The sequence below is a fragment of the Aedes aegypti genome, chromosome 3 (genome assembly GCF_002204515.2).
Source record: "Aedes aegypti strain LVP_AGWG chromosome 3, AaegL5.0 Primary Assembly, whole genome shotgun sequence".
Classification (NCBI taxonomy): Eukaryota; Metazoa; Arthropoda; class Insecta; order Diptera; family Culicidae; genus Aedes; species Aedes aegypti.
This window is the reverse complement of record NC_035109.1, coordinates 254,460,113-254,472,401: the sequence shown is the minus strand read 5'-3', so window position 1 is coordinate 254,472,401 and position 12,289 is coordinate 254,460,113. Positions and strand designations below refer to the sequence as shown.

Here is a 12,289-nt window from a genome sequence, read left to right as displayed (position 1 = left end):
AGTCCCCTTTGAAATTACAACATTTCTTCTCAACTGCGTACTGCGATCAGAAAAATGTGATTTTATGGACCATTTCTGGGACGAAATTTTCCACGCCCCGAGGTTATGCGATTCCTTTTCTTGTCAGTAGCAAAAACAGAAATTTTAGTAGTAGAACGCTAGTGGCGCTGTTGTCACAAAACTGATTTAACTAATTATTACCTTTAATTGTTATGTTTCATTAATTGATCGATCCCACGCAATAAAGGATGATTTGTTTTGGTCTTTGACACTTTGAGGCCCGGTACTCACGCTGTCAGATCGCAGCAAACTAGATGTTGGTCACACGAACAGTAGCGACATTAGCATTCTTAGGTTAATGCTTCTACTGTAGCAAACCAGCCTTAAAGCTAAGTATGCTGTTTCGCTCAAGAAAAGTAAAGAAATTCCTTGATTGAAAGGGTCAAGAAATTTCCTACAGAGAGCTCCCTTTGAAGTGACATTTATTCTCAACTGCGTACTGCGATCAGAAAAATGTGACTTTCTTGACCATTTCTTGGGAGAAATTTTCCACGCATCGAGATAGGCGATTCCTCTTCTTGTCAGTAGCAAACCGGCCTTAAATATGAAAGCTATTATTTTTCAGTGTGTACACCAAATATCAAACCTCTACAAACTGAGGACTTTGATCATCGCTCACTCAACTTCATCTTCTCACGCATCTCACATCGCGATTCGCTTTTGCTTTTGCTTCGCTCAAATTCTCATTCGTCGTCGAGCCACAGTCGGGAGCGTGCGTGTTTTTTGATTTCGTGCGTCTGTGGGGTCTCACTCGGAAGAACAGTAAAATTCGACTGTCATTATCGTTTTGAACTATTATTTCGGGATTTTCTCATAGAACAGGTTGGATGAGAGTGTATTTTTGCTGAAAGTAGTGAAACATTGTGTGGGATTTTCTGCAAAGTGCAAGTATAAAAATGTGAAAAAAGTGGATAAAGCAAAAAAAAAAGATTGCCAAAGTGAAACCGAGAAAAATCCCTCTGTCTCGCACTCCCACCCGCACAGCTCACAACGGGTTTTGGCTGAGTGCTCAGTGAGGGAAGTGTGAGAATTTTTGACGGGAATATTTCTAGAAGTGTGGGTGCGTTAGTGAATTGCGAGCAGCTCACAGCTGTGGAATGAAGAGACGTGATGTTGGAGAGAGTGAGAATGATTGATCATTGATCCAGTGAAAGACAGAGAGGCTGCTTTGTACTCTGTTGGTGTGTAGAGGTGTGTAAGAGCGATATTCATTGATATTTTTGGCATAGTATTCCCCATTGGCTTGCTTGTGCTTACTAGCGGTACTTTGTGTGGTGTAGTAATCCGAAGCAATACGGCTAGCGGCTGGCAGTTTACAAAGGTAAGAATTTGTTTACACATTCGATTATTATTCTTATGTTTTAAAAATTATTGACTGTTCTATTATTTATTATTTGGTTTCATTAGGCTGATACAAATATTAATTTTCTTTTATGTCATTTTTGTCAAACAATAAATCAAATTTAAATTATGAATTTAAACATTTTATGTTATTTTATCGTCCAGAAAGTCGATGGATAAACTGATTTATAGCTATGAATATTCATTAATATCATTTTAGCAAAAAATCCTGCTAAAAAAACGAGTCCAAGGAAATGAGGCTTTTATTTCACCAAAAGCTATGCAGCCCTTTTCATTTGTGCCCATAGACGCCGGCCGACGCTGATGAGGCCTGTGAGTTGACGCCTTTGTTTACTCTAAAATGTGTTGAGGCCTTCTAGTTGTGGCTTGTTTTTTCATCATCTTCAGATGTGGCCTTTTGAAAATCATTCAATATTCATGATAAAATACGATAATTGAAGTGTAGAAGAGTGTTACGTGGTAAAGCAAGGTACATGGGATCTCTGCAGCAAGAAGAGATTCGTGCGGTCGATTAAGTATGTGATTTATCCAATCATCGTCATCGATAAACATAATGGATGTGCTAAGCGAGAGTGTCGTCGAGCAATTATATGGAAATATTTGTTCAATTGAAGTAATATTTCAATTGAACGTTATGTTTCATGTAATTGTAACGAAATCGTGTTGTTATCAATAAGTCGTGAAGTACAGACATGCTGACACAGGTATTATTAGGTAGTATGATACAAAATACATCACTCCACAGGAACCCGACGAAAAATTTGATTATGTTCGCTGTTGAAACTATCGCTGTGTAAAATAATACATGGAGCGGAGCGGCTGAAGTATAACTTGCATCTGCTTAGTAAATTTGAAACATTTTTTCGTAATTTTAGTTGCAATTTTGATGTTTGTTTAATAGGCCTCAACTCGGTTTCAAGTAAATATAGAAATGGGGCCTTTTTGGGAAAAGGCCGCATTTGCGATTAATAACCTAATTATCGGGAAATGAGATGGGGCCTTTTTGAAAAATGATATTTTTTCAACTTTCATGCATATTTTTGCATGACTATTGTATGATACAGTAAGAATAGGCTCTTATACACTTAAATCAGCAGAAACCCGATTTGTTTACATTTTGGACTTGAGGCCTTTTCAATTGTTGGTCTTGAATTCTGAAGGGGAGAAAAAAAAAAGATTCATCATTTTTTTGACATCTGTTAGGGTTTTTCATTTTTTAAATTAAAAACCCAGTAAAATAATGATCCAGAGGACGATTGAAAAAAGTTTAACAACTATCGTAAAAAATAAAAATTTGAAATTTTTTTTTTTTTCATTTTTATTTTTTTTGTTCCTTATTTATTTTTATCCCCCTCTCGTACCTTCCAAGTGGGCTCGGACATAAAAGAAATTTAATATTTGTATCAGCCTTATTTAAAATAAAAATAAGTTATCTTACATTATTTAAGGTAACTCGGGGTAAAATGCGTCATTGCCGTTTTAAGAGAGTTTTATTTCTTCTTCTTTCTGGCGTTACGTCCCATCTAGGACAAAGCCTGCTCCTCGGATTAGTGTTCTTATGAGCACTTCCACAGTTATTAACTGAGAGCTTTCTTCTTCTTTGGATGTGTATATCATGTGGCAGGTACGAAGATACTCTATGGCCTGAGAATCGAGAAAATTTCCTTTACGAAACGATCCTCGACCAGCGGGATTGGAACCCACGACCCTCAGCATGGTCATGCTAAATAGCTGCGCGTTTACCGCTACGGCTATCTAGGCCCTCTGAATACATGAATATTTTGTTCAGATGAGCAGTATGGTTTTTCCCTGAGACGAGACTCGCGAAGACGGTCTGCTTTTTCTGTGATTGCTGAGTTTTTTCTTATTCCACTTTGTGTTTATACCAATTATGCGCATGCTGTTCAAACCCTCACATGAACCTCTCAGCAATAAATGATTGAGTTTGCATCACATCGAATCATAAATAGCCGTTTGAGTGAAATTTCATGCCAGCAAACATAGCAGACATTAGAAATAATTAATCTTCTGCCTAGATTTATCAGCAACTTTGGAAAAAAACTGCTCTGTCGACTGAGGTTTTTGATTACAGTTTACTTTGAACACAATACTTTTCACTTTTTCAGCCATGAAAACGGTGGGCTGCATTTGACGTTTCGTGAGAGGGGAATCTGGGCTGCATATGACGTTGATATTTTTCCTCTTCGCGAGTCTCTCTCAGGTTTTTCCTAAAAGCTGTCCATTAATATATCTATTACGTTTCCTGCATGTTAAAAATAATTAAATTAATTAAAGTGTATCACTCTATACCCTAAAATCTCATAGGGTTGCCAACACGAATGCACTCTATGAAAACCATAGTTTCCCATGATTTAGATGTCATATCTTTGAACCCTTTGAACCCATCTTCATCGACTCAAAGTAGAATGTATGGTAAGGTTTAGGCCTGAGAATCAGAAGATCCACGGTTCAAGCACAATAATCTTTTTTTTTGTGCATAATCAACAGTAATCGTAGCTCATCATCACCAATAAGTGAAGGAACATTATCACTGGTATTTTGGTATTTTGAGTAATAGGGTGATCAAAGTATTTTGGACAGACCGTTACACGTATATAATTTGGCCATTTACGGCAAAATCAAATGGAGGTGGCCAAATTATATACGCGTAACGCTCTGTCCAAAATTCATAAAACACCCTGCAGGCCGAACATAAAGATTGCTTGAACAATGTGTGGGTGTTGGCACCCACTCAACTCCTCAGCAACAGCCTTGAGAACTAGAGCTCACCCCAAGACGCCCAGCAACGAGGAAGCATTTATTGAGTACTAACTACGTAACGACTTCCAGTCTTTGAGGTATAAATCAGCATCGTACTGAAAAGCTAAAAAGAGCTAATATTTATAATCCATCAAGCATCTCACAAATTACCAATGACCGAATTTCACGGGCTTATTCACAAATTTCATAACGCTGAAAACGGTGGCTTACACAAAACTTGTAGAATATCCATTCAGAAAGTTTTACGAGAGGCCAACACCCACACATTGTTCAAACCGTTCGAACAATCTTTATGTTCGGCATGTATTACTCAAAATACCAGTTATATTGTCCTTCACTTATTGGTGATGATGAGCTACGATTACTGTTGAGTGCATACGTGTTGGCAACCCTATGAGATTTTAGGGTATAGAGTGTTACACTTACAATTATTTCACAGTGAAAATCAATTTCCACATGAAAATGATATATGAACGATATGTATGTTCGTAACACTCAGATTAAATAGATAGTTGAATTAGATACACAATATAATAAGATTATTATAGGAATTTACATAACTGGAAAAATATATTGTTTTTTTTTTCAAGATTTTTCAACTAAATACGTTAAAAGCATGATGAAAAAGTGGTCAGAACACCTTAGTGTCTTCGGCAAAGTGATAGACAATTGTGTTAGCAAAAGTTTACTGGTATTTTCGAATCATTTTCAATTATATATTTGGGTTTCAGGTATGTACATCAGTGAAAATGTCCAAAAAACCACGGAATCGATTTGATACACCTCTAAATCTTTACCAAATTGGCTCATTTTTGAACAGATAACTTGTTTTGATAAATGAGTTCGAAATTTGATGTGGCATATAGCGTCGGAGATTTTTTTTCAAAAAGTGAACAGGTCTACTATGCATAGCTTTTATTCGCCTCGTACAAATTTCAAGAGATCTTTTCAAGGTACACTAAGTCCCTTGATAATGTTCCATATTGATTGTAATTCAGTGATATAATTTGTATACGTTTAAAACACTCAACTGTAAAAAAATATTTAAAATTATTGAAGTTATTTCATTTCAAATTTTATAGTATGTATTCTTCGTAACTGTTAAATATTTCAAATTACTAAAATAATTTTATTTTATATCTTGGACTAACGTTTGTAGGTATTGTTGCGAGAGTAGCGAGGAAATCGATTCAAATTCGATAAATTTATTCGTCATGATTGATAAATTATTAAATTCCTACAAAAAAACAAGGAAAACATTATCCACACTTCTTTATATATAGAATCGACTTATTTCTAGTGATCTTGCTTCGGATCATAACTTCGCAACCGTGCTCCTTTTCGCAACAATTATGAACCCTTGTTGCAAATATCGTTTCCATCACGCTTACCTCGCACTTGTGGAGTTATAGACTCATTTTTGATCGACGGGGCGCTATCAACAGTTATGAACTCACTTTTTTGTCACTATTTTGATATTTTTAGTCACTGAAGTCACTATTATTTTGCTCCAGGATGCTATCGGTCAGACCCTTAATGAATTAGAAGACAAGCCATGGGAACCAGTCGTCGACTAGTTCAATACCAGCATGCTCGTGCAGGTCCCCACTGATGTGCAAATAGTCCAAGCTCATCATTATTTTGAGAAGACGTAATTGATAATATGTCTTGAACAGGGCGTGCCCGGCAATGGAAGTTGTCCTATCTTTTATTCTCCGACTTGCTATTAGGCAGTTATTCCTTCCAAAGTGGCAAACTAGCAAGGCAAAAAACATGGTAGTTTTCAGTATGAAATCTACGAAATATGTCCCGTATCCCGTATGGAGGAAAAGAGCTCTTTAATGCTCTCTCTGGTCGGATTTCTTCGCAGAAAACATTGTTTTTGCTGAACTGTACCGTTAAGTCACCAGTCACCGTGCGGCCTCCATTCACCGTGCACATATACAAATTCCCACAGAATATTCATACAATTTTCACAAATTATACTTTTGTCAGCAAAATAAGATAAAACTGATTAAATGAAGTAGTTTTAGTCACAAAGCATTTTGAAAAACCTAGTTTATGTAGTCACAATCATGTAAATTGTGTTTGATAATGAGATTTTTTAACACTCTTACAAGAAACGCCAAAAAATTCACATTTTTCATTTTAACGATAGAGTATGAAAGTTTTCAAAATTTCAACAAGTTTTTACTGTGGATACTATTAGTAAGATGTATTTCATCGTATGAGCAATGAAATTTTATGCAAATTATAACTTTTTATTGCGTTTCAGTCGAAACCCAAATGCACGGTGAATGGATCCTTTTTAATATATATGGTTTCTATTACCGTGCATCAGTGTAAAAGGCATGACATTATTCGGTAACATTAGATTTATTGTTATGTCGCTATTAAACTACTTCATATTTAGTGTTTGAGTCACAATACAGTCAAACCTCCTATAACGATTTGAATGAAAAAATAATTATTTAGCCAATTTTTAATTTATTGATGGTTTATATTTTAAATGAAGATTTGAATACCCTTAAAAATGAGTGCACACACTACTAGCAACAAAGTTTATCCATCAACAACGTTTCTTCAAGATATAAAAATAAATCATAACGAAAGCTAAACGCACGGTGAATGGTGCACTAGCGTGCACGGTAAATGGTGACATAGAACGGTACCAGGCGACCTTAACATGACATTTTCAAATATAATTTTTGAGTAATTTTTAGTTATGCATCACTAGTTTTGGATTTTTCCCTGAATTATAGTATAATTGCACGCTACGTAGTGGTGCAAATTATAATTATTTGGATAAGTTGTATAATTTTTTGAACTGCAAATTTTTCTTAAATGCACGGTGAATGGTAGCTTGACGGCATATGACAATCGTTATAAAAAGCTTATAGGCTTCGGAATAAAATAATTAAAAGTTGATCAGTAGTACACTTTTAGTCTTCGCGTATATAAATGTTGGACGAATAAATAAAAAAATGTGTTATTAAAAAGGCCATGGAGAAAAAAGTGTATGCTGGTTCGTATTAAGGAAGTTACAGGCATCCATTTTTTAGGTAACCCATCTTGCAAATAGCAGCCCGCGAAAAGATTTTGAATATAGTATTGTGATGTAGCCCGCACAGGCATTGCAGAATTCGTTCTCAATTGATTTTAAAGTAAGCGAAGAAAGCATCCCATCTGTAGCGGTCCACGATCGGCAATGTATCGCATGTTGTAACAAGCTTGATAAATAACAGCATTGAATGAAGCCCCAAAGAGAGAACGATGATAAAATCCACTTTTCTCGTTTGTTTACCATGCACTGCTATCCCCCCGATCTAATCAGAGCTGCAGCAGTATACGATAAACAGGCTCTCAAAATGGTTGCCATAATCATTCAATCAATGAAAAATTTGTCTGCATTTGTCCAAGTTGGATATTTGAATAATTGTCGGGAATTGATGAGTATTCGACCGTATTTCTCAGCTCAGCAACAGTTTGTGAAAACCCCTAAAATTGTTCCGATTAAAAGGTGTTCTCTAAACAGATAGCAAGGCTTTGGTGGGTTGTTTGAATAGTTCAAGTTACGTTATAATTTATAACAAAAATCACTAAGGAGTGTATCGAAAAGTAGTCGCAAACATTCCAAACAGTCTCAAAAATATTGGGTTGAATCTACATACAATTTTCTGATCAGAAATACTTTACAAAGTATTTAAAAATTATGATGCGCTGATGTTGTTTCAATTGAGTGGAATTTTGTATGATAATTCTTCAAATAACTAACGGATGATGATGAAAATCTTGCACACCTCTAAAAAAATTGATATGTTAAAAAATGTGTTAAATTTCAAGAAAAAATTGTGTTTGTTTATGCTAATATATTCTGTACTCTCATGACATAGTGTAAAAAATATAATGAAAAATACATTAACAAGCATTTGAGAGCAAAAACAAAAATCGAAAAAAAGTCGATTTTCAAGGACCTCGTTTTTTGATTTTTTCTTTCTACACGTTAATTGTAATATCGAACGATTGGAACGAATAAAAAATATTTTTTTGATTGGAAAAGTTTCTTTGCATATTCATAATGTAATGTAAGCAAAAAATGGTACTCTATATTATTACCGCTGTATATGACAGAGTTTCAGAAGTTGATTATACAAAAGTGACTTTCTAAAACCGACCTTATTCCAATGATCGAGCTTTCTTAGAACAATAATATTTTTTTTTTGAAATCCCTATTATGTGCCGTATGAAGTAAACATATTTTCCGATAGAATAAGCTTTTCATCCTATTTTGTTTGATATACATTTTGTTAAACAAAAATCATCGCATCTTTAAAAGACACTTAATAAAATGTAATTTTGTGCAAGATTTTATTTTCTTTGTCTAATAAACCTTGTTATATTTATATCAAGACTGCATATTATTTAACATTTTTTTAATTACTTCAATTTTTGATTACATGATGAACATATGCGTGGAAAAAGCTTTTAAAAAGATAAACTGTTCTCTGAGATATACCGTTTTGAATGTTTGCGACTACTTTTCGATACACTCCTTATAAATGAAATCGTGCTAAAATATGAAGAGGCTTACTAAAGGTTAACTAAAATACGAAACAAATCAATCTTTCATGATCAAACTCATATAAGTGAAACTTTCATTGCTTGTCCACCATTACTAAGGAGTGCAGACATATTCAAGAATACTCTACAACATTACAGATTTTGAAACTTTGATTATGAAAATCCAAAGTATCAACCATTTTTGCAAATTTTCCATTGTTTTACTTCATTTCTTGGTTTTAGCAGACTTATAAAGGGTTAGCCATTTAGCTAAAAAGTATCATAAATTTATTTAGAGGCCAAACATTTCCAAGTTACTACAAATTAAGTTATACAGTCATCTCTCCCTTACTCGATATTGAAGGGACCATCGAGTTAGGGAGGTATCGAGTTACAGAACACAAAAGCAGTGCAACTGCGTTCCAAGGGACCATCGAGTTAGCCATGGAATCCAACTTTTACTATGGTTCTCTAACTCGATATCGAGATACGAGATATCGAGTAAGGGAGAGTTAACTGATTGATTGATTGATTTGACTTTATTAACGAGATTTTTAGCCCTGGGCTAGTTCATCTCGGGACCAACGGCTTTACTTCTCTTCCGAAGGAAGTCGTCACTATAACTTTTTACGTCATAAGTGACTATGTCGGGGATGGGATTCGATCCCAGGTCCTCGGCGTGAGAGGCGAGTGTTCTAACCACTACACCAGGTCCGTTCCCGTCGAGTTAACTGTAATATTTTGGAATTGCCACCATTTGAGTATTACCTCCTACTCCTTAATGTTATGGAAACAAATTGAGTCAGATAATTATTAGTCGGGTTCTTATCGTATTACACAAACTATACTTTACCTGCAATTGTGTTCGTGTTGGTATTTCACTCCTTCTATGGTTCGCATACGATATGAATACATAAATATGTATATTTCTCACACACGAGCGTAAAAGTACGTATCTCACAGTTCACCCGAGTCTCGTTTCTCACGTAAAGCTGAAAAATTGTAAAACCTACGACACAACCGATGCGACGGGAGAACCGTAAGATCTACTTCTCGTCTGTCAGGCTATAGTGTCGCGAGCACCATATGTACGAGTGAGCTGCAAAATCGAATGAAGGAAGGCGTAGATCTGCATGCACCTTTTACACTCGATACATCTAAATCTAAAGGATTGGACATAGTGGCGCGTCATCTGGTGTGAATACTTTAAGATGATGATGTTATTGAGATACACGTAGTAATGTATAAAACATGTAGTAATTGTATAAAAATAAGCATTGCCTAACTTTGCCGATCCAAAAACACATTTTTTTTTGTATTGAAAGAACTTACATGAAAATGTGTTTCCTGCTTTTGTTTAAATTGTGATATATTAGACAATTTTAGTCTGTTTTTTAGCACAGTTTTGTTCAAAACAATATTATAGATTCCTTCTCATACGAAATATCAAACTTTGACGCACCTTCGGAAAAAAAGGTTCCCGGTCAAGCATTGCCTAATAAATTCGTTCTCAATTGATTATAAAGGACGATCAAAGCAAGCGAAGAAAAGCATCGCATCTGTATCGGCCCGTGAGCGGCAATGTATCGCAAGTTGTAACAAGCTTGATAAACAATAGCAGCGAAGAAGAACCTCAAAGGGAGAGCGATTATAAAACCCATTTTTCTCGTTTGTTTGCCATTGGGAGTAGAAGAATAGGTTCTTGTCCATCATGCATCGGCAAGTAAACGGTTATGAACAATACACATTTTAAGATCTTAAGGTGATAATAAAACGAAACCACACTTCCAATTTGTAAGTGCACAAATCAATCCTTCGGGGTTTGACATTACATTATTAATAATTGTTATTCCTTCTCATGTAATTTCGGCTTCGCTTCGCGTTTCGCGTCTACTCTAGCCGCGCCCTAACTACGCTAACGCTTACGAGTTCGCATCGTCCAAACGCATCCACTGTGTCGGCAACTTAATCATCAATCGAACAGCGAGAGTCGAAAAGGTGAACGTGTGAAATTTTCTGCTTAGATCACTCGCCGTCAGTCAGTCAGTCAGTCGAGTTGAGTCAGTCAGTGCTGTTCGTTCAGCAGACAGTCTGCGGCAAGAGTATAGTTTATTGCATGGCGACGGGACGGTGGTAAGTTCGAGTCTCAACCATCCATCGCGTATTTTTAGGAGTGGGAGGGGTGTATAGGTAAATTTCAGTCCCAGCCGAACACTAGAGTTGGAAGCATTCTAGTAGTGTTGCGTAGTCGAGCGAGAAAAGAAAGGCGACCAATGTGAAGGCGCAGTGTATTTGAGTGATTTTGGCTAATGAAGGAAGTTTTTGCATATTCGATTCAAAGTGGCACTGTGTGAAAGGAAAAGACTGGGAGCTATTTTTATGAGGTCGTCGGGCCACCAGTGATCGGGAATGAGAGACAGTTCAATTCCGGATTCCGAGTGAACATTTTGGATATCAGTGAGTGTGGTGGAGCTGTGATTTTGAGAAATATTCTAGAAAATATTTGAAGGTAAAGATGCCACATACAAGGATTATCGAGTGAGATTGCATTGAAATGGAGAAAATATCGATTGATTGACCGATTAGTGATATTGATTCAGACAAGGAGTCGTCAGTCAAAATATAATCCCATACAGTTTCTCAATCGAAAAGTGAAAGAGCCCAATGTGATCTACTAATGGAGCTGAAGAAATAGTGAAACTACGAAAGAAGACAACGACTAAAACTGGCAGTAGGAGGAAGAAATAGCAATAGTGAATATTTTCCTCGTAAAACTGAGCAAAGGAAAAAAAAAACGAGAAATATCTAGGTGGTGCCGTATGTATGTGTGCAAGTCGCTAATAGTGCCAACCAGTCACAGCAATAGTCGGAGCGCCACAGCCGGAGGCAGTTTTGGGTCCAAATTTACAAGTACTTGCCAGATAGCTTGACAGCGAGCGAGATAGTTCGAGTTTTTAGCAGAAATAGTAGCACTGGTGGTGAGACGTGAGCCAGCAGTACGGGGCGACATCTCGTCAGACGACGAATGGAATAGCCAGAGCAAAGTGAGTGCGAAACAGTGAGAAGCTTGGATTCTGATTCTGTGTTTGTTCTTTGTGGGATACAGGTCCATGATAGGTATGGTGGAAAACAGTATCGATGTGTGTTCGGTCCAAGAACGAAGGCACGTCTTGTTTGCGAAAAGTGTTAGTTTTTGGCCGGACAGGAATTACGCGTATTGATCAATTCGAGAACTAGGGTTTCAATGCTAGTAATGGACCCCTTAGTAGCTGGAATTCATTCTAGACGCTTTTCCGCAATGATATGTCAGACGCATATACGTTTTGTGGAGTCTAACAACAAATTCAATGTCTTTACTTCATAGTACGTCTATGAAACATACAAAATCATTCGATTTTTCCAGCGAAATATGCATTTGAAAAACTGTTGTCCGAATGCCTATTATGGACCCTCCCGGGGTCCATAATAGGATTGTTTACAAATTTGACGTTGCATATTATGGATCCTCCATTTGATTCCCATGTAA

At 36.4% G+C, this 12,289-nt stretch overlaps 1 protein-coding gene across 6 annotated transcripts in view; it reads left to right on the top strand.

Moving 5' to 3' along the window:
* The first annotated feature begins 745 nt into the window (after window positions 1–745).
* The window catches only part of LOC5578523 (serine/threonine-protein kinase Genghis Khan), a 186,804-nt gene continuing 175,260 nt past the window's right edge, over window positions 746–12,289 (top strand). For 3 of the 6 annotated variants that reach the window (XM_021855845.1, XM_021855846.1, XM_021855841.1), the window contains exon 1: window positions 10,790–11,807. The gene's annotated coding sequence lies outside the window, so the exon portion shown is untranslated. Of the gene's footprint in view, window positions 1,382–10,789; window positions 11,808–12,289 lie in introns of those variants that run through there. The other 3 variants (XM_021855843.1, XM_021855844.1, XM_021855842.1) reach the window with 3 other exon arrangements.